Below are 21,480 nucleotides of genomic sequence, written 5' to 3' on the forward strand. Positions count from 1 at the left end.
GGTGGGGGGACTGTTTGGTCTCGGGGATTCGTTCCAGCTCTGACACCTCTGCCTTGGCTGTCGTAGAGAAGAAAATGACACTCACAGAGTCAAGGCTCAAGATGACATCATCATTTTTCCATCTGGAAGGTATTGAAGTCCCCAGCTCATGTTTTGGTAATCTCCCAGGGAGTAAAGGTAATTATTTAAGAAATGATGGCTTGTGACTCAATTTAAAACAAATGACACTTTTCCTTAATTAAACCAGACAGTCCATACACAACATCTTCATTATTAGTTCTTTAACCACACAACCTTTTTCTAAGTTGGTGGGTCCTTAGCAGTGGGAATTAATATATCCAACTCTTCCTGAAACAAAACATATTTAATGCACTGACTCTGGAAAGAAATGACTAACCAACTTCAGTTCTTCTTTTAACTCTACCCTATCTAATATTGGAGATATCAGTAGGGTAGCCAGGATGAGGAAACAGCGTAAGTAGCTGACAAGTAGTACTGAAAATGGCAGAGACCATGTTCCTGGCCTGGCTGTGTCACTTAACCAGCTACATAACTTGGTGTCATTTTACCTCTTTGACTCTATTTCTACAACTCTATGTAACTCGGTTGGCTAGGCCATGTTGAGGGTACTTGACAACAGCTGGTGAATTCTATGCTCCAGCAATCTTTCTACCTTCCCTTTCTTTGCTGTGTGTTCCTCTCTGCCTTTTCTTTCTAATGGATTGGGGTGATGGGATGATCTGGCTTGGATTTAGATGGAAATGGTGCTTGAGGTTGCTTTGGAAGGAAAAGATGTATTTCTTTTCTCCAGTCCTGCTTGCAACAGACACCTCCCTATGCTACCTGACAGCCATGTCTCTTCGGGAACTTCCTTTTCTTTTTAACACAATTCCTCACGTTTCGACCTTGGCTTTATCTTTGTATGTTGGCTCTCTGGAATTAGTTTTAATTTGTCACATTTGTCCCTTTTCATGGTTTAAATATTCATTGTGTACCCGTTTCATTAAACAACAGTTTAATACACTGCTCAAGAATTCTTTGAATACTTAACAGTCTGCCCCTCCCCCCAGCCCACATCTAACTGTAATATATATCACTGGCCTGATACAGATTTTAAGTGGGAAGCAGGCCAATTTGTATCATCAGTGAACACAATTTTTGTGCACATGGTAGAGATACAAGTGAGGCCCTTGATTAACTAAGTTTCTACATGCCTTAATTTGTATAATCTTCCTTACTTTTATAAACTTTCCTAAGGAAAGTTAATTGAAATAATTTTCTCTCATGGTCTTTGGCTACCGGCCCTAATGTATTCTATTTGTTGTGGTATTATTTTCATATTTCAAGTTAGTCTGTTTTTTTTTTTATTTCTGTTTCTTTTCTCTCATGGTATTTTAAAATCTTCTTCCAAACTTTGTTCATGCACAAATACACACGTGGAAGCAACCTCTGTACTTCCCTGTTTTGAGTTTAGCCATGAGAGAGTGTGTCCAAAGCTAACTTTGGAGCAGCATGAACTCCATTTCACACTGGAGCTTTCTCATGCTAGTCTGTGATTTACCAAGGGATTCCTGCTGGAAATGCAGCGCATGGTGATTTTCGGGAACTGATACATTAGGGGAAGACTTTTGAGACCAACCTGCTGTAACTAGCCAGATATCCATTCTATGTTTTGTAGGTCTTTTTCAAAGCTTTAATAACCTAAAGAGCCTATGTATGTCCGTTGAGCTCTTTCTCCTTTTAATTCTTATTTAACTTCTGCCCTAACTTTGTTGTGTAACTCAGCTCTGCGAGCTGTGCCAGTTGTGGCTTTGGGACAAAGTGTTCCTTTTCCAGGCAGAACTGTTTCATCTGGAGCCAGCTCTGACTTTTCTTTCAGCTATAATGTAAGCATGAAAATATGAAAATGAGCAGCACAAATAAGGTTTTATGGCTTTCTCCAGCAACAGAGAGAGAGAGCCAGGAAAGGCAATTACAGGATTCAATCATCCACCCTCCTTTCCTATTAACTTGATTTTAATTTCTCTTCCAGAATAAATATTTGGCAAATTTCTTTATCCATGTGGCGCTGGAGGGAATGCAATAAGTGCTCAGGTGGATTAATACTGCTCTACCTTGGCAGTTCTGGTCTGCGGAGTTTAGTGTGGAGTTTATTATCCCTAGCACACCATATGGCAAAGATTACATAAAGAAAGCTATGAAACTGCAGAGTGAAGGTTGAGATGGCCAAGAACAGACATGACAGGTCAAGGGTAAGGTGCTGACAAAGATAAGCTCAGTACAAAACAGTGTGTCTACTGGTTATACTCATTCCAGGAGTGCAAGCAAATGGAAAAATACAAGATCCCCAGAAACAGAGGGAGGGCTTCAATAAGCTAAAATGAGTCATTTTCTTAAAAACTTTGGGAGTCAAAGATGGTTGACTCCAAACTATATGATGGACTACCCAGATGCACATCCCAAAGCAGCCAACTAAGGTAATTTTGAGAAGGAAAATCCAGGGCCAGCTGGGAGCAGAATTACATCATTTCCCTTGACATTCTCTACTTCTGTCTTGCTACTACTATGTTTGACAGACTGAAGGCCTGAGCACTACTCCCCCACACTCCCAAGTAAGTTCACTTTTTTTTTATTGGAAAGACAGATTTATAGAGAGAAGGAGAGAAGGAAAGATCGTCCATCCACTGGTCCACTCTCCAACTGACTGCAACGGCTGGAACTTAGCCCACCCTAAGTCAGGAGACAGGACTTTCTTTTGGGTCTCCCATGCAGATGCAGGGTCCCAAGGCTTTGGGCCAGCTCCACTGCTTTCTCAGGCCACAAGCAAAGAGCTGGATGGGAAATGTAGCAGCTGAGACATGAACCAATGCCCATACAGGATCCCAGTGCTTTCAAGGTAAGGATTTAGCTATTGAGTCATTGCACCAGGGCCCCAAAATTCCATGTTGAAGTCCCAACCCTAATGTGTTACTATCAGAAGGTGGGGGGTTTTTAGAGGTAATTAGATTATGATGGTGTACACTTATTAATAAGGGCTTTATAAGGGGATTTATGAGTCTTTTTGAGAGGAAACTAGATAGCTTCCTTTTGTTCGTCTTCTCTCTCCCTTTCTCTCCTCTCCATCATTTGTGAATACAAAGAGAAAGTGTCTTAACTGCCCGTGAGAAAGAACCAGGCTCTCACCAGACACTGAACCTGCTGGAGCCTTAAGCATTGACATCCTAGCCTTCAGATCTTTCGATAAATAAGCGGCTGTTCTTAGCCTACCTGTCCGTGATGATTTGTTTTAAAAGCCTATGTTGACTAAGACCTCATCTGACCTCATTTTTCTAAAGTCTTACAACTCACCACCATTTCCAGGGTCCTTCCAGCTTCATCCTCAACTATGAATGCCTGCATCCTTTATTTTTTCTTCCCTTTTGGGAAGATTTAGTTATTTATTTGAAAAGCAGGGTGAGAGAGAGAGAGATCTTTTATCCACTGCTTCACTCCCTACATGGCCACAAAGGCCAGGGATGGCCAGCAGAAGCCTGGAACCAGGAGCTTCCTCTGGATTCTCCAACATAAATGCAGAGGCCCAAGGGCTTGGGCCATCTTTTGCTGCTTTCCCAGGCACATTAGCAGACAGATCATAAGTGGAGCAGCTAAGAATTGAACTGGTGCCCATATGGAATTCCAGCATCACAGGTGGCTGCTTAACCCATTTGTTACCACTGTGCCAGCCCCTATGAGTAGTTCTTCATAAAACATATATCCATGAATTTGTTGAAATCTCTTCATATGCATAAGTAATTTTGCAGTAAAGAAAATGTCTTTTTAAAATGTCAAATCACTGTATTGGGGATAAGTAAAACAAATCCTTAAGAAAATGGGGTGTGTGGGCCTGGTGGGGGTTATTGCGGGTCACTTCAACTAGGCAGCAGCTCCCACTTGTTTATGCAAGGGCCGAGTATGTGCTGGGCAGAACCAGGCTGAACTGCAACACCCATTGGTTCCAGTGGAAGTCGGGGCTGGAAACAGAATCAACCCAGCGATTACAACCACCAGCTGATCAGGGCCATGGACTGTGCTGGGCCCTGTACCTGCTAGTACATACAAGAATCTGGTCTGAGAACACCTCAGACAAAGTTTCTTTGGAGAGCTCCCCAATCGAAATGGCAGACTCAGAACCCTAACCAAGAAAAGACAGAAGACAGAACAGGTCAATCAACCATCTCAGCTATATGTTGGCAGCAAAATACAGGACAAACGGAGACTCTATGATGGACTATGTCAATCAGTGGATTCTTCAAAGACCTCATAGTGCTTGGAGTGGCCAGATTGGCAGCAATTTAGAACTGGTTAACTATCAAAACCACTTGAGCAAGAACCTCGGAGCATACCCTACATGCAGGACCTGGGGAGGGTGAGAAATTGGTGGACCTTCACCCTTAATACCCTCCTTTTAACATGAAGGAAACAATATGGAAAAAATAATAGTCTTACCCACTTTCCTATAGCCCTTGAAGCTTTTTACCCCAATTAACTAAGTAAAGATTGTCAAAAATATAATAATAAAAAAACAACAACAAAAAAAGAGAAATGAATGCAAAAAAAAATGTGGTGTGTGTGTATGAGAGAAAGAGCAGTGACTCAGAAGGCTAATCCTCCTCCCTGTGGTGCTGGCATTTCGTATGGGTACTGGCTCCTATCCTGCTCCACTTCATATCCAGCTTCCTGTTTATGGTCTAAGAAAGCAGTGGAGGGTGGCCTAAAGCCTTGGACTTCTGCACCCACATGGAAGCCTCTCCAGTATAAGAAACACAAGGGGCCTGGCGCAAAATCCTCACCTTGTAATTGCCAGGATCCCACATGAGCACTGTTTCATGTCCCAGCTGCTCTGCCTCCCACCCAGCTCCCTGCTTATGGTCTGGGAAAGCAATAGAGGACAGTCAAAAGTTTTGAGACCCTGCACCTGCGTGGGGTACCCAAAAGAAACTCCTGGTTCCTTTGGCTTGGCTTTGGCCATTGTAGCCAATTGGGAAGTGAACAAGCAAGTAGAAGATATTTCTCTTTGTCTCTCTTTCTCTCTGTAAATATGACCTGTCTTTTCAATAAAAATAAATAAATATTTTTAAAAATGTATCCTGGGGAGGTTTGGGCAGGAGAGGGAGGTGCTTGGTGAGCCATTTAGCCAAGAGTTTCTTTGGGCACAGAATAGGCATTATGGCTTTCCTGTCATCACACTCAGCTTTATGTGTATTTGGTTTTATGAAAAAGCCAGGGCCATTTGCCCAAGAGTGTAATGAGTTGATTCAACTCTGTCACAAGTAATATTTTGGCCAGGGATAAGCTGTGTATCATCTGGGAAATATTTTCCCCATTGCCTGGCTCACCTGGGGATGCTGTTGTGTAAGGGACCAGGGTCCTACTGCTCCACTTCCAATCCAGATCCCTGCTAACACACCTGGGAAAAGCAGAGGCAAATAGGAAGTGGAGCAGGCAGGACACAAACTGACACCCATTTGGGATCCTGGCACATGCAAGGTAAGGATTTAGCCACTGAGTCATTGTGCCAGGTTACTCTCATAGTCTTTAAATCTCTTCTAGATGACTTATCATACCTAAACAATGCAAATTTTGGTTGGACTATCATGGAATAATGATGAGAACAGAATCTGTAGCTGTCAGTCCAGCCAGATGTGGAGTCTGCTAACACAAAGAGCCAACGTGCACACCAGCTGTGTTGCCCGGCACTGGGACCTCAAGAATGAATGATGACCTTCGAGAAGCTTAAGAACTGGTGGGAGAGACAAGTGGATGAACAGAATGTCTTTCTGCTTCTCCCTGTCTCTCTGTCACTCTATCAAATAAATAGAAAAACCATTAAAAAAAAAACCAAGCAAACAAACAAACCAAACCAACCAAACAAATAAACAAAACAAAAAAACAGGGGTGGGGGCCTGGCTTGGTAGCCTGGTGACTAAACCCTCATGTTACACGTTCCAGGATCCCATGTGGGTGCTGGTTCTTATCCAGCTGCTCCATTTTCCATCCAGCCCCCTTATTGTGGCCTGAGAAAGCATTAGAGGATGACCCAAAACTTTGGGACCCTGCTCCCAAGTGGGAGACTCAGAGGAAGCTTCTGGCTCCTGGCTTTGGATCAGCTCAGCTCTGGCTGTTGTGGCCACTTGGGGAGTGAACCAGAAGATAGAAGATCTTTCTCTTCGCAGGTCCGACATTTCAACAAAAATAAATACATCCTAAAAGATATATGCAGTTCTACATAAGCCTGAACAGGTAGTCTGTGCCTTCCTATGGTTCCCCTTTTCTGGTCACACTGAGGGAGCATGACAGAGTAGGGAGAACTGTGGGCTTTGTAGTTAGGAAAACTTGGTCTTTAACCTTGGCCCTGTCCACCTATCTGCAGCTTGCTTTGGTCTCCTGTGTATCTAACAGGAAGGCTGTGAGCATCTGGACAGACCTGCAGAGTGCAGGGTAGGGTCAGTGAACAGCACCTCCAGGGTTGCCAGGTGCTAGAGTCCCATTCAGCTCAATTGCACTTTGAGCAGTCATGGTGCAGTGATGCAAAGGCAGACTACCTGTTCAGGCTTATGTAGAATTGTGAAAGTAAAAGATGGAGTGACTCTCATGAGTTCAAACGCTAGTGGGTGAATTGGGGAAAGGGATATTTAGCTAGTTTTTGAAAACTAAGTAGGAGCTTTCCAGGAAAATATGTATCCACCTGGAAGGAATCCTGGAAGTTCACTGATGCTTTACAATCTACTAAACCATTTCCGGTCAATTCCCCCAAAGAGTGGTCTAGGGTCTCATGCATGGCCAGCTCCATCACATCCCAGTGGCCTTGGTCCTTGGGCTATTTGCTCTCTTCTCAAGCAGAGAGAGAATGTCTACAGGCGGGTTCCTTCATCTCCTTCCTACCTTAGCCATGCGCATCCCTCCTCTGCCTCCGGGAAGACATCCTTACGCCTTCCAAACCATCCAAACCATGGCTGCCTCGGGGAACCCAGTCCCATGCACCTCCTGCAACACGTCTCTCACTCCATTTTCTGTCTCACGGCTTTTAGATGCTTCCACTTTCAGGTTCCTTTCCCTCTTTCAACAAACAAGTTCAAGTTTGAAAACAAACACAACCTTTTTGAACTCTGCTATCCCCCTCCAGCTACTCTGGCATACTTGTTCAAGAAATTGCTGTTTTATCTCAGCCATTATCTTCTCTCTGCTTCATTGCTTTCCTTCTCCTAACCTGGCTTTTAGCCCCTTACTGCATCGAGTCTCATCGCTCACAAATCAAGACTTGGCCTGCCTTCTTTCTCACCAACTAGTGCATCACTCACATATTCACATTCTCAACATGCTTAAATTCTTTTTTTTTTTAATTTTATTTTAGATGATACTTACATAGTTGATCAAGGTGGGAAAGGTCGAGTGTCGGGGGAAAAATGGGTGTGATCATTGCTTCCAAGTTTTCTTTTTCCTGTGTCTGGAGGAGGGCGGGGCAGACAAGGGGAGAAGCCACACCCAGCTTCCCAATCGCCCCAGAAACCAGAGATGGGGAGTGGCTACCCAATATCAACCAAGGGTCCTGATGTGGCGTACAGTCTGAGGGTTCTGCCCAGGTGCCTTCCATAGTTCTGACAGTTGTCAATCTCGCCAGTCCAAGGATGTGTGAACACATTCAATGACTAGATGCTTAAATTCTTGAGATGTTTTTCCCTCTGGGATGCCATAGCATTGAATCCCACAGCTTCCCTTTCCTCCTCTTGCCTCCCCTCCCAGCGTTACTTCTTCTCTGGTTATACATCCTGCCCCTTATCCACCCTTGGCCTGAGCTTCGGACACCCAAGCCTGTTTCTGAGTTCCTCGGCTTCTTTGAAGATCCTTGTTCCCACTTTCATCTGTTGAGGCAGCTTGTTGGCATCTCAGAGGCTGATCTGATTGCCTTTGCTCCACACCTTTATGTTCAAGCGAGGGACATCCTGGTCTCATTCCAGGCCTCAGGCTCAGGAGTGGAATGACACTACCCACTCCTCACTCGTCTCTTGCCTTACCGCATTGTCAATTAAGAGTCCATTGCATTACTATAAAATGCTTTATTATTATGAAAGCAATGGTGTTGAGGACCCAGCACAGTGGCCAAGCAGCTAAAGTTCTTGCCTTGAGCACGCTGGGATCCCATACAGGCACTGGTTCTAATCCTGGCAGCCCCACTTCCCATCCAGCTCCCTGCTTGTGGCCTGGGAAAGCAGTCAAGGACAGCCCAAAGCTTTCAGATCCTGTGCCTGCGTGGGAGACCTGGAGAAAGTTCCTGGTTCCCGGCTTCGGATTGGCTCAGCACCGGCTGTTGCGGTCATTTGGAGAGTGAATCATCGGATAGAAGATCTTCCTCTCTGCCTCTCCTCCTCTTTGTATATTTGCCTTTCCAATAAAAATAAATAAATCTTATTTTTTTAAATTAGCGGTGTTGGGTCCAGTGCAGTAGCGTAGTGTCTTAAGTTCTCTCCTTGCATACACTGGCATTCCTTATGGTGCCAGTTCATGTCCTGGCAGCCCTGCTTCCCATCCAGCTCCCTGCTTGTGACCTGGGAAAGCAGCAGAGGATGGCCCAAAACCTTGGGACTCTGCACCTGTGTGGGAGACCTGGAAGAGCTCCTGGCTCCTGGCTTTGGATCGACTCAGCTCTGGCCATTGTAGCAACTTGGGGAGTGAATCAGCAGATGGAACATCTTCCTCTCTGTCTCTCCTCCTCTTTGTATGTCTAACTTTACAATAAAAATAAATAATTTTTTTTTAAGTAATGGTGTTATCTTGCCCTGGGGCTGTTGTGGATGCCCTGAGAGTGCATGCCTCTTCATTTTTTTTCCCCAACCTCATGAAACTGTTTTCTTAAAGCGTCACTCACAAGGTGTCACAATCTCTTTCTTTTCTTTAGTCATCCACATTTGTCCCTGAGTATTTATAAGCCTACCTCTAATTTTTTCTGTTGCACTCAATAAGTTTTGACTCTGACCCGATATGTGCAAGTTGTTCCAGGAGGAGCTGCAGAAGCCGCAAGGAAGGGATGGCCTTTCCCTTCAAGCTGAGGGTTTTGACTTTATGAGAAGACTCTTGTGGGTAAGATGGAGAACAAGGAAGCTAGAAAATATGAGAAAAAAAAAGACATTCTATTTTTAAAGAGAAGAGTTCAGAAAGTGTGTGGGAATGCAATTGTGTGCACATGTGTGTTGCATGTGTGTGTTTAGGGATTGGAATCTGTGTGTGTTTAGAAATGGAATTTGAGGGGGACTTTGCTAGGGAGAAAGGCAAGTAACCCTTACCAGGATGGGTGGTGTGGAGGCGGTGGGTAAACGTTGTGCACATCTGGAAAAGCAGTGAGTAATCCGGATTTGCTGGAGCATGGAAGTCTACTGGGGTCTGGCTTGATTGAAGTTAGTCCAGCTGATGGGTTCTGCAAATTCATATGTTCCTTTAGGAAATATAGGAAATGGTGCAGTTAAGACTTTGGCTCATGTTTCACCAGAAACCTTTCCTTGAGGTGCTGGGCATTTGCTGGTACACACATACACGTGTGTGCAAGAGACCACGCTCAGGAGTGTGGGTGCAAAATCTTTGGTCTTCCAGAACTCACAGCCTCTTGGGAGAAGGAAGGAAGGGTGTCAATAATTGCGATTTCCTATGGTGAACGCTATCGGTGCAGTGCATGTGGTAGCCTAAAAAAGGAGAGTATTAAACTGTCAAGGATTGCAAGGAACGTTAGGTGATTTTAAAAAGTTTAGGTTTGCCAGTAAAGAAGTAGAAGACAGCATGTCCTCCATCCAAAGAAATTCACTGAATTGAGGGAATGATCCGGGTTGCCCTACAACTCGAAGAGTCTTTTGCTTCTCCTGTAGATATAACCTTGATGGCCATTATTGTCTGGAAGTGTTTGGTCAGGAAATTCCAAGTTTGGGCTGAATGTAACTGCTACCTTCATGAAACCCTCAGAAAAAAATGGAGCCCAACTGGCCATCAGAAATTCCCCAAAGATTGTGGCATCGCTGACCAATCACAGGAAGACCATGAGCATCCGTGACCAATCAGGAACTTAGACATGAACTGGTTATGCACTTCTCAGCCCCAACTTCAGTCTACAGGTCCCTTCATCCCGACTCCTCTGGGAGCTGGGCATGAAGTCAGAGCTGCCCAGCTCCTTGCTATGCCCTTTGAAATAAATACCTACCTTCTTCCATCACCCCGCTGTTAGTGGTTGACCTTCTATGCATTAGGAAAAGAGACCCAGTTGGGAGTTCTACAGTAACACCTCCAACTAGTTTGGGGTATTGTTTGGTAACAACTTATGGTATATAACTTCCTACTAAGTAAAACTGTTTGCATGTAACAAAGAGTATTTTCTTTACCAGTTTCTCTAATATAAGCTTTGCGGGCCATTTGAACCAAGATTTTCTAATGGGAAGGCATCTATTCAAGTCCCTTCCCTGTTACTACTCAGATGCCCTACTCCTTCCACTCACCCAGGGCTCAAGGTTTACCCACTGAGCCTTCTGACTGAGCATAGAGTAAAGGTGTACTTGGTCCCATTGGAATCATATCCAGGAACTAGTTTGGAGTTTGTTTACAGTCACAACCAGGTACAGGCTCTTGAGAAAGGCAGGCTGTGGTCCTACTGACACCCAAAGCCTGGGCACACAAGTCCGAGGATCCCTTTTTCTTTTTAACCATATTTATGAGAAAGCTGAGTTCATGTCCCTCCACGCCCTTTATGAACCACACCCCTGTCCTTAGCACTGGGTCTTGGATCAGCTCTATGACGAAGAGGTTGATAACTGGCCAGGAGCTACTGAGGAAACACAGGACCTTCTAGGTCTGTCTGTAACCTGCCAAATCAAAGCATCTGGTCCAGCAGGGTAATCCATTGCCTGCATCCCACAGGAGTGCTGATTCAGCTTCTAGCTGACATGACAACCATGAACCAGAAATTTATGTGGGTTTTCCATGTGGGTGGCAGGGCCCAAGAACTTGAGACTCTTATTCCTTGTTTTCCCTGTCATGTTAGCAGCTTTCTCCTTCTTTCTCCTTCTCTCTCTCAACTCTACCTCCCAAACAAATGAAAAAAAAAAAAATCTTAAAACCTGGAGTTTTTGATGGCATGCTTGAGAAGATGACATGGAAGGCACTGTTGGCATCATACCACGGTAGCATTGGCACATTGGAGTTCAAAGGATAGAATCTGTGCGTACACCATCAAGCACAGTTTAAAAAGTCAGGCAGTTATCCCCACTTTTGAGCTCAGAAAGCGTAAGCCCTATAGCAGTGTAGCCATACAGAACAGAATCACTTTGATTTCCAGAAATACAGTATTTTTAAATTGCTTTTCTCAAGCTAAACTCACTTACCTAAGATTCAAATTTAACTGAACATCTTTTACTTGCTAAATCTGGCAATCCTGTTCCAGAGTAACAGATGCTGGGAATCTTTCATTTGTTTCCTTCAGTGTTTGCTCTACCTGCACCACAAGGGGGCGCATCTTTCCCTATGAAACCCTCGTTCAGGTGTCAGGCTGAACCAAACAGCATTCAGTCCCGCGAGGGGACTATCTGGATTGGATTTACTGATAGTATATTGTTCTTGACCATGGAATATTTCTCAAGTCTTGTCTTATTTGGCTGATAATCATTGAACACCTAAAATGTGCTAGGTACTTAGGACAGAAAAACTAAGCATGTCTGTTCTCATTGTGCCTAACAGCTCATAGGGGATGAGTTTCAATGGTAGTTATATGCTTATTTTTTTTTTAATCCCGGAGTTGACCTCAATCAGCTGTGACTACAAGCATTTTTTTTTTTTAGCACACTTTAGTTCCTTTTCAATGCATTGCATACTACCCTTGTCATGCTTGGTCTTACACTCCTGATGCAAAAATCTTGTTATGCTAACATCTTTCCTAATGGATTTCACGAGAACAGATAAACACTGGGATAAAAGAGAAAGTGTCCAGGAAAAATGACCACCCCAACTTAAGAACTTTCAATTCTCGGCACATATGCATGTGTGTATATATGTTTTTATGGGTACAAGGCAATGGGTCTTTTGGAAATGCTGAGTAAAAAGACTACCTTGCTTCAGCATCGCCACCCCCTAAGTAAGCACTTACACGATGCCAGGGCAGAAAGACAGCTCTGCCCAGAGACTGGTTCCGCAGTAGATGCTGAAATGTGGCTTGGCTCTGTCCCTTGGCATGCTGCAAGGTGTTATGTTCCATTACAGGCCCTGGTGGGGGAGGCATGGTATCTGGAGAAATCTGCCAGATCAGGCACAGACTTGCTGGTGGCAGCCGAGCCCCAGAGGAGGGATCTTACTGATCTGTGCCCAGCTCTTGGGAGGTAACTGGCAGGAGAGAAGAAAGCAAACACGCTACCAAATCTCTGTACACCTTATAAATCTGCCTTGGAAATGTTGCCTTAAGCCTGTCAAAGACTGGAAAATTCTCATTTTCTTCATGTTCAGTTCTTATACAGTGTTTAGTGTAGAGAAAATACACCTAGTATCTGAGTTATCAACTTGCTCTGTGTGTGTGTGTGTGTGTGTGTGTGTGTGTGTGTGTGTGTGGAATCCCAGCTCTGCTGCCTGGCAATCAGTGCAGGTTAGGCCGCCTTGGTTCAAAGCCGCGTCTCCAGGTCATGTGATCTTCCTCTTCAGGCGCTGAACCTTGAAGCCATGTGCCTCGGCTTTGACTGCGAGGTGCTCCTTTGATCACGTGAATCTCCTCTGCCAGACGCAGATAGATTTGTCTCCACTCTGTCTGAGGTTGTGGGCTGGGAAGCCATGGCAAAAATGGAACGCAGCTGAGGTTCCTGTGCATGGCTTGGAACGGAAGCTGGCACCAGCCGGTGCTCGGGTACAGCCTCTTACTGCCCCCTAGTGGAAAAGAGGGGTCTTGAATAAACCATAACTAGTTTTTACTATCCAGACACAGGCTTGTCAGCGCAAAAGTGCAGGGGGAACCCCAAAACGCCAATCTAAAGTTGTGCAATAAACAGATAGTAAGCAAAGAGAGTTTGAATGCAAGAGGCATACTAAGTGAATGGAATGAAATTGGTTCTGTGAGGATGGTTCCTCAGCCAAGGCGCTTTTATTTTTTAGAAAACATTCAAATTCTTTTAAATTTTTGATTTAGAGAAAGACATAGGCAGAGTAAGAGCCCACCTACTGATTTATTCCTCAAATGTCAGCAACCCTGGACGTTAGACATGCAATCCGGGTCTCCAACATGAATGGCAAGGACTTGCTCTGTGTGTGTGTGTGTGTGTCCCCTGGCCTGTCCCTGCTCCCCCACAGTACATGTTAGCACAAAGCCATGCTGGGCAGCAGGGCCAGACCTTAACTCAGACCCTCTAATATGGACTGGTATTTTAACTGCTAGCCCAAACCCCTGCTCTTAGCAGCAGGTGGCCTAATTCCACTCTGTTTTTATGAAAGAAACACCTTCCTTTTTCTCTCTCCCAAAACTTTCTACTCTGCACTTCATGTATTTTGAGTTGCCTAGAAGATTCTTCCTTTGAAACATTTCTAGAGAGTCAGAATCAATATTTGGCTCAGGAAAGTTGAACTTCTTCAGCATGCCAGATCTTTCAACTAGGATTTGCATTTATTCTCCTAGATCAAATTCCAAACCCAAATTCATTCCAGGAATTTAAATGAAACATGTTAGTCTTTTTTTTTTTTTCTAAAGGTTTTTTTTTTTTTTTCAACTGGAAAGGCAGATTTACAAAGAAGGATCTTCTGTCCGCTGGTTCACTTCCCGAGTGGTTACAGCAGGCAGAGCTGAGCTGCTCTGAAGGCCGTAGCCAGAAGCTTCTTCCAGGTCTCCCACATAGGTGCAGGGTCCCAAGGCTTAGAGCCATCATCCACTGCTTTCTCAGGCCACAAGCAGGGAACTGGATAGGAAGTGGAGCATCTGGGACATGAACCAGTGCTGTATGGGATCCCGGTACATGCAAGGTGAGGATTTAGCCACTGAGCTATCGCGCTGGGCCCACATGTTAGTCTTATACCCTCTGGGAGGCCCTCAACACAAGTGAAGCTGCTTGTGCAATACCTTGGTAAAGCAAATTACATTTCAAAGGAAAAAAATAGGCTTTTTAAAAAATCCTTGAAATGACAACATTTTCAAAAAGTGAATTCCAATAGGATAATGAACTTTTGAAAAAAAAAGATTTATTCATTTTTACTGGAAAGGCTGATTTAAAGAGAAGAGAAGAAGAAACAGAGAGAAAGATCTTCCATCTATTGGTTCACTCCTAAAATGGCTGCAGTGGCCAGAGCTGAGCTGATCTGAAGCTGGGAGTCAGGAGCTTCTTTAGGGTCTCCCACGTGGATGCAGGATCCCAAGGTGTTGGGCCGTCCTCGACTGCAGTGAGCTGGATGGGAAGCGGAGCAACCGGGACACAAACTGGCACCCATATAGGATCCTGGTGTTTGCAAGGCAGAAGATTAACCAATCAAGTCTTTGTACTGGGCCTGATCATGAATTTTTTTTAAAGATTTATTTATTTTTTTATTGCAAAGTTAGATATACAGAGAGGAGGAGAGACAGAGAGGAAGATCTTCCGTCTGATCATTCACTGCCCAAGTGGCCACAACAGCCAGAGCTGCACCGATATGAAGCCAATGAGCCAGGAGCCTCTTCCGGGTCTCCCACGCGGGCGCAGGATCCCAAGGCATTAGGCTGTCCTCGACTGCTTTCCCAGGCCACAAGCAGGGAGCTGGAAGGGAAGTGGGGTTGCTGGGATTTAAAACTGGCACCCATATGGGATCCCGGCACGTTCAAGGTGAGGACTTTAGCTGCAAGGCTACCACGCCAGGCCCAGATAATGAATTTTTAATTGAAACATACTACAGCACAATTTTTAGGATCAGACAAAAATTGTCTCCACCTGCTCTGTCTGCTGTAGCCACTCGGGAAGTGAACCAGTGGACCCTTTAGGAGACTACTGTACGGGGTGATAACCCACTATACATCGTGCATGACTTAATTTTCAAATGTGTGCCCGTGACCTGCAGAACTATATTTTTGAATGTAGAAATGCTGAATACGTTCCCTGTTGGAGAAAAGAGGGCTGAGGCCTGGCGATTCTCTGAGGTTCAGGAGCAAGTGTGTAAAGAGGAAGAAAGCTGAATTAGCAGCAGGGGAGTTGTCTGGATTAAGCACGGCAGACACAAGCTCCTGCTTATTGACAGCGAGAATCGGGATATGAGCTAAGAGTGCATGGATGGAGTGAAGTGTATGTGAGGGGGCTTGGAGGAGGACAACTAAGTTCCTGGAGCGACAGGGGTGCGGTGGGGAGCCTCTGTGGTGGAGGGGCCAGTGCCAGAGGACCATGTCTCCTGCCCTGGGACCCTGGATCCTTTCCACGTCCTGAGGCCACACCCACCACACCTGTGTTCTTCAGGGACCCAGGATCTCATGTGATCATGGCTGATGGGAGGCCCTGCCCCCTGCTTGCAGCCCAGCGTTCCCTGCATTCTTGGCCCCCAGTCTGCCCGCGGCACACAGTCAGCTCGTGCTCCCCGTGCAGGGAGCACTCTCCTCTGGGGCTGCCCAGTTGGAGGAAGGCAGGACTCCTGCCTGCTGAGTCCTCTTTCTCCCACTCACTTCGTCTAAAGATGTATTTATTTGAAAGGCACAAAGAGTCTGAGAGTGAGAGTAAATGCGATCTTCTGTCTCCTGGTTCATTCTCCAAGAGCCTCAGACAGCCAGGGCTGGGCCAGACTGAAGCCGGAAGCTGGCAATTCAATCTGGATTCTCATGCAGGTGGCAAGGGTCAACTATTCAAGCCAATGCTTGCCCGTCTCAGGGTGTGCACAGGAAGTTGGAATGGAAGCAGAGCTAAGACCTGAACTCCAGTATGAGGTGGGCATCCCAAGAGGGCCTTCTATTTTTAAAAAAGAGATTTATTTATCCATTTGCCAGTCCGAGTTACGGGTCAGAGGGCGCAGAGAGTGCATGTGGTCTCCCATCCGCTGGCTCACCCCTCGAATGGCCGCAGTGGGGCGGGTTGGGGGTGGCTACCAGATCTTCACCTATGTCTCCTCAGATGCAGAAAGTCAGGTTATTCCATGATTCCCAGCTTCTCCTGAGCCCACGGAGCTGATCGCTAATCCAAGACTCGGAGTCCTTCCAACCAGTCAGTGTTCATTCACGTAAGATGCCTGTGAGTGGATGGAGTGATAACACCTCGCAGCTAAGCCACCTACACAGCTGAAGTGGGGTCAAGGTCAGGCCTGAAGCTATCAGTGGTTTTGTGGGGGGTCACTGGAAACACTCTCTCATTCTCTGTGACTTCAGAGCCAAAGTCCTGAGCTTGTCATTTCCTGTAGCCTCCCCCGTGTGCCCCAAGGCACTGCTCCCACTATTACGGTGTCTGTCCTACAATCAACCTTGGGCAACTAAGCACATACCAAGGGCTTCTCACATCCCACGTTCCCTTGCTAAAGAGACTGTTACTGTGCTCAAAGCCAGGAAAACTGCAAAAAGGGCTGTTTCCTGGGGCCACTTCCGGTGGGATAGTGTAAGTTCAGCAGTGAACAAGAATACATCCAGTTCACCGAAGAAGAGTTAAGGAATATAAAGAATTGCTGGGGGTGGGGGGGGGGGAAGTAAAACACTGAGATAAACACAGAAATACCTCCTGCAAGAAGTTATAGCTTCTGGAGCCGGAGAAGCAAGGCAAAAGACTTACACTTCCCAGAATTAAAACTTCTATGAGAAAAGATCTGGAGAATGGCAATCTGTAAGGCTCTCTAGGAAGACAGCACCACTTGGGGCTGCTGGAGCCTCTGAGGGCAGCGCTGGGAAGGGGGCCCCGGGTGCCAGCCTCTGGAACCCACCGCCATCACCTGGGATGAAGAGCTATTCCAGGTGACCTTGCAGGAATCAGCAAGAAGGCACTGACTCTCGTCCTCCTGCCTTCTACCGCCCTCTGGTGGCTATCTCGGTATAACCACTCCTGGCTGGAAAAGTGGATGAAGTTTGCTGAATTCCAGTTCCAGTATCACAGAGCAAATACAAAAGCATGGGTGTGCAGAGAAAGGCCATCCACGGGCAAAAAGGCCAGGAAGTGTATGTCTCAATATACCGGGTCATGTGCACCCACACATCCCTTTTCAGACTTGGGACACAGTATTTGGGCATTAAAATCAATTTCCCTCTCTAGTACAGTAGCAATATATATATATATTTTCTCCTTTCTATAGAAAAAATATAACCAAGTTCGCAGAAGAGAAAGGTGACTACTTTAATGTTGGAAAGATGATCACTGTCATCTTTGCTGTTCGTTTTCCCTCACTGGTGCATGTGGATTTTTCTTTTCTATAAATTACATTGCACTATAGCTTTAAAATCATGTAACTGTATTATCAAACTTTTTGACATTAATAGTGGCACGTATTTATTTGAAGAAGTATGAAATGTTTCTGGGAAGTGGTTGAGAGCCACCTTTAGTGGCCTGGCCTGGCATCACACCTTCACAAGAAGCCTCCACACTCCCCATTCACCTGCAAGCGCCGAAATGCCACTTTTACATATGTGTGTGTTTTTTTATTTTCTGTGTAAGACTGTGCATGTAGGGGAAAGAGTTCTACTCCCAGATTAGAAAATCACTTCTCTGTAAGCTTGTAATAGAATTTCTGATTTTCGTGACAACAACTACTCAGGATGGCTTCCTGCCTAAACTCTGAGCACTGGCGGATGTTTCAGTTCAGTAGTTTGGGCCTCTGCTTGGGATGCCTGCATCCCAAATACAGTGCCTGGAAGTCCAAACCTGCTTCTGCTAGTGATCCAGCACCCCACGGATTCCCCAGGGAGGCAGTGGATAGTAACGGTTCCAGCCTCTCATGCAAGGGGCCCAAATAGAGTTCCTGGTCCCTGACTTCAGCCCAGCTTAGCCATGGCTGGTGTAAGCATACGCAGGGGAGTGACTCAGCCTTTCAAATAAATAAAAATAATTCATAACCTTAGTTAAAAATACTTTTGTGCAAAGCCCCGTACTGTTTTGAAAGAAATTATTTTCATTTCATTTGAGAAACAGAGACTAATGTGGAAAGAGATCTTCCTTCTACTGGTTTCCTGCCCAAATGCCAGCTACAGCCAGGGCTGGATCAGGCTGCATCCAGGAGTCTGGAACTGTCAGGGCCTCCCACGTAGGTGGCAGGGATCTGAGCACTTGAGCCATCACTGCTGGATCCCAAGAGGTGTGGCAGTGGCAAGATGGGTCCACAACATAGCAGTGGGAAGATGGGTTGGAAGCACAGCAGGTGGAAGATGGGTTGGAAGCTTGCAGGTGGAAGATGGGTCCGCAACACAGCAGGTGGAAGATGGGTCTGCAACACAGCGGGTGGAATATGAGTCTGCAACTCAGCAGGTGGAAGATGGGTCTGCAGCACAGCAGTGGGAAGATGGGTCCGCAGCACAGCAGGTGGAAGATGGGTCTGCAACACAGCGGGTGGAATATGAGTCTGCAACTCAGCAGGTGGAAGATGGGTCTGCAGCACAGCAGTGGGAAGATGGGTCCCACAACACAGCAGGTGGAAGATGGGTCCATGGCACTGCAGGAGGAACTTGAACCCAGGGCTTTGACATGGGATGGAGGCAGCCCAAGGTGTGATTTCCCACTGCCCTATAGGTCTGTCTTTGGACATGCTTTTGCCTCTTTGTCTGTTTGAGAATGTTATCAAAAGTACTTTAACATAATGAGCCATACCAACTTTTGCATACTTAACAATCATTTGTGTTTGCGCAGTCTTTTCCCTTTTGGGATCAGGGCCCCAAAGCACACACAGCCCTTGCTTCTTTCTTAACTCCCTGTGCATCTGGAGCAGCAGGTCTCTGCCTGCCTCTCCTGGTGAGTCCCAGCCTCCTCTGCTAGGAATCTAGACGCCCTCCTTAGCTTCCCTCGCCTATCACGTTAGACATTTCAGTACATCTACAACTTTCTTCATTTTTCCCTCCTGGCTCAGAAAATAAAGGCGTTTTAGAAACCATAAAACCCCCAATTCCCTAAGTACTGATTGCATTTCTGTTTGCCCTCTGTGGTACTTTGCATGCTGCTGCATGAACAGCTGATCCTCAAAGAACTGTTGAATGAGTAATCGATCTAACTCTATTCATTCTCTCGTTCGGTAGGTCCACTTTCACTCTTTTGGCTTCTTTCCCTTAAGTCTACATGTGTGATGAAGTCATTTCCCATATGTGATGGAAAGTTTTATGTCTCAACCTGGGTTGGCAAGGTTATAGCTCCCAACTGCTCATGCAACACCACTCTGGTTGTCGCTGTGGAGCTATTCAGCAGATGCGATGAAAACCCACCGCGAGCTGACTCTGTGTAAGGCAGATGATGCTGGGTAACGCGGTGAGCCTGATGCACCGGCTGGAAGGCCGGAAGAACAGAACTTAGAAAAGAGAGGGCATTCCTCACATAGACTGCAATTTCAGCCTTGGCTGGGACCCCAGGCTTCTCCCTGGATTTTGGACATTCCTATCCAATCCCTACAATTGCATAAGCTATTTTTCTCCAATAAATCCCTTCATATGTCCAATTGTTTCTCTTTCACTGCTGGGATCCTGATGGTGACACCATTCTTAAAATTACAGCAAAACCAGAAACACCCTTCTTGACTCTGTATCTGTCATCACACAGATTCTCATTTTCCTTCTCATTTAAAACTTAAAATGTTAGCTCTCATTCCCCAATTCTAATTCCTGCCTTTGCCAGCACCTGAGAGCCACGGTCCCGTGTATTCAGCTGGTCACATGGACATTTTCTTGCAGGCAGTCGCTGAGCAATATCAAATGTGTTACTCATTCCCACTGCCTCCTACCCACACCGCTTCTTCTGAATGTCATTTCTTAAACTCAAGGCAAAAGCCTGGAAGCCATTCTAGACACGTAAGTCTTCAAGCACCAGCCACCCAAGCCAGCCTCCACTCTCCAGCACCAGTGTTTGAAGGGTCAGCCTTTCATTTCAGGCCTCAGCTTTTGTCATAATGCCCATTGCAGCCTCCCCCATCCCCTTCCCCAGTGCCCTTCCTGTGCCCCAAGGTGACTGACGGGGCCCTGGACCGATTCCTCTCTCACCCACAGCAAGGGCAGCTCAACCGGGACTTGTCATCACAAGGACCTTTAGAAAGCCTGGAGTAAAGCCCAATTCAGACCTTGAGGTAAAACATTTTCAAGGTGCGATCAGCACTCTGATTTTCGAAAGCTTCTTGGCAGGTTTTGGCCATCAGGCAGGCTTGGGAAGCACGAGTTTCCAGGGTAAAATTCAAACTCTGCCCCTTACCACCTTAAGCCCTGCCAGCTTCACATGTCAGCACACGAGCTGCTACAGCAACCCGAGCACAGCCAGCCTTCACACCACGCCGCTCACGGCCTCACCATCAGAGAGCCGCCTCCTCCTTTTCCATTTTCCTTTCAAAGATTCATTTAGTTTTGCGGACAAGGTAGATTTACAGAGAGAAGGAGAGACACACAGAGAGAAGATCTTTCATCTGCTGGTTTTACTCCGCAAGCGGCCACATCAGCCTAGCTCAGCTGACCTGAAGCCAGGAGCCAGGAGCTTCTTCTGGGTCTCAACCTATGTGGGTACAGGGGCCCAAGGTCTCAGGCCATTTTCCTCTGCTTTCCCAGGCCACAAAGCAAGCGGCTGGATGGAAAGTGGAGCAGCTGGGACACGACCTGGAGCCCATATGGGATGTTGGTGCTTGGAGATGGAGGATTAGCCAGTTGAGCCATTGTGTTGGGCCCACAAGCAGGAGGGTCATGAAGAGGAAGGAGGGGGGGAGACTGGAAGACGCTTTGTCATTGACTTTGAAGGCACTGGCCTGGGACACAAGCTGGGAATGAAGGCAAGTTCTAGAAGCTGGAAGAGGCAGGCAGCCAGCCCGAACCTAGGGCCTCCAGAAGGAGCCTGCCATGCTAACAGTAGCACATGCAGACTGATTTTACCTCTCTCCTCCAGAAACCCGAGAGAGCTTTGTGCTGTTTCCAGCCACCTGGGAACTTACCTGCATATGCCCAATTGTTTCACCATGGGGCACTGCGGGAGGGCCTACAGGGGTGTTTGTGGAAGGTCGTGGGTGGGGGATGAGGGTGGAGTGTTCAGGAAGCATCACAAAGGGTGCTGTGGGAGGGGAAGTGTACTTCCACGGCCCAGGCAGGGTACACAGGGCATTTAAAGGGTTCCAGGAGGGAATACTTTACATAGCAGTCATAGCATCAACAGTATGAATAACGAACGGTAAGAGGCCATGTGACTGCTTTGATGTCAGGTACTGCAGAACAGCTTAGGCCCAGATGAGGTCAATGCCATCATTCTATCCACAGGCACACCAAGGCCTGGGAAGTAGCTTTCCTGAGACCACAGAGCCAGTCCATGGAAAGGAAGAATCAGATCCTATGCAGGCTGTGCCTCTGCCCGCCCGCTG

Source organism: Ochotona curzoniae, unplaced genomic scaffold, assembly GCF_017591425.1.
Source record: "Ochotona curzoniae isolate NIBS_2020 unplaced genomic scaffold, NIBS_Ocur_1.0 contig_3498, whole genome shotgun sequence".
NCBI lineage: Eukaryota > Metazoa > Chordata > Mammalia > Lagomorpha > Ochotonidae > Ochotona > Ochotona curzoniae.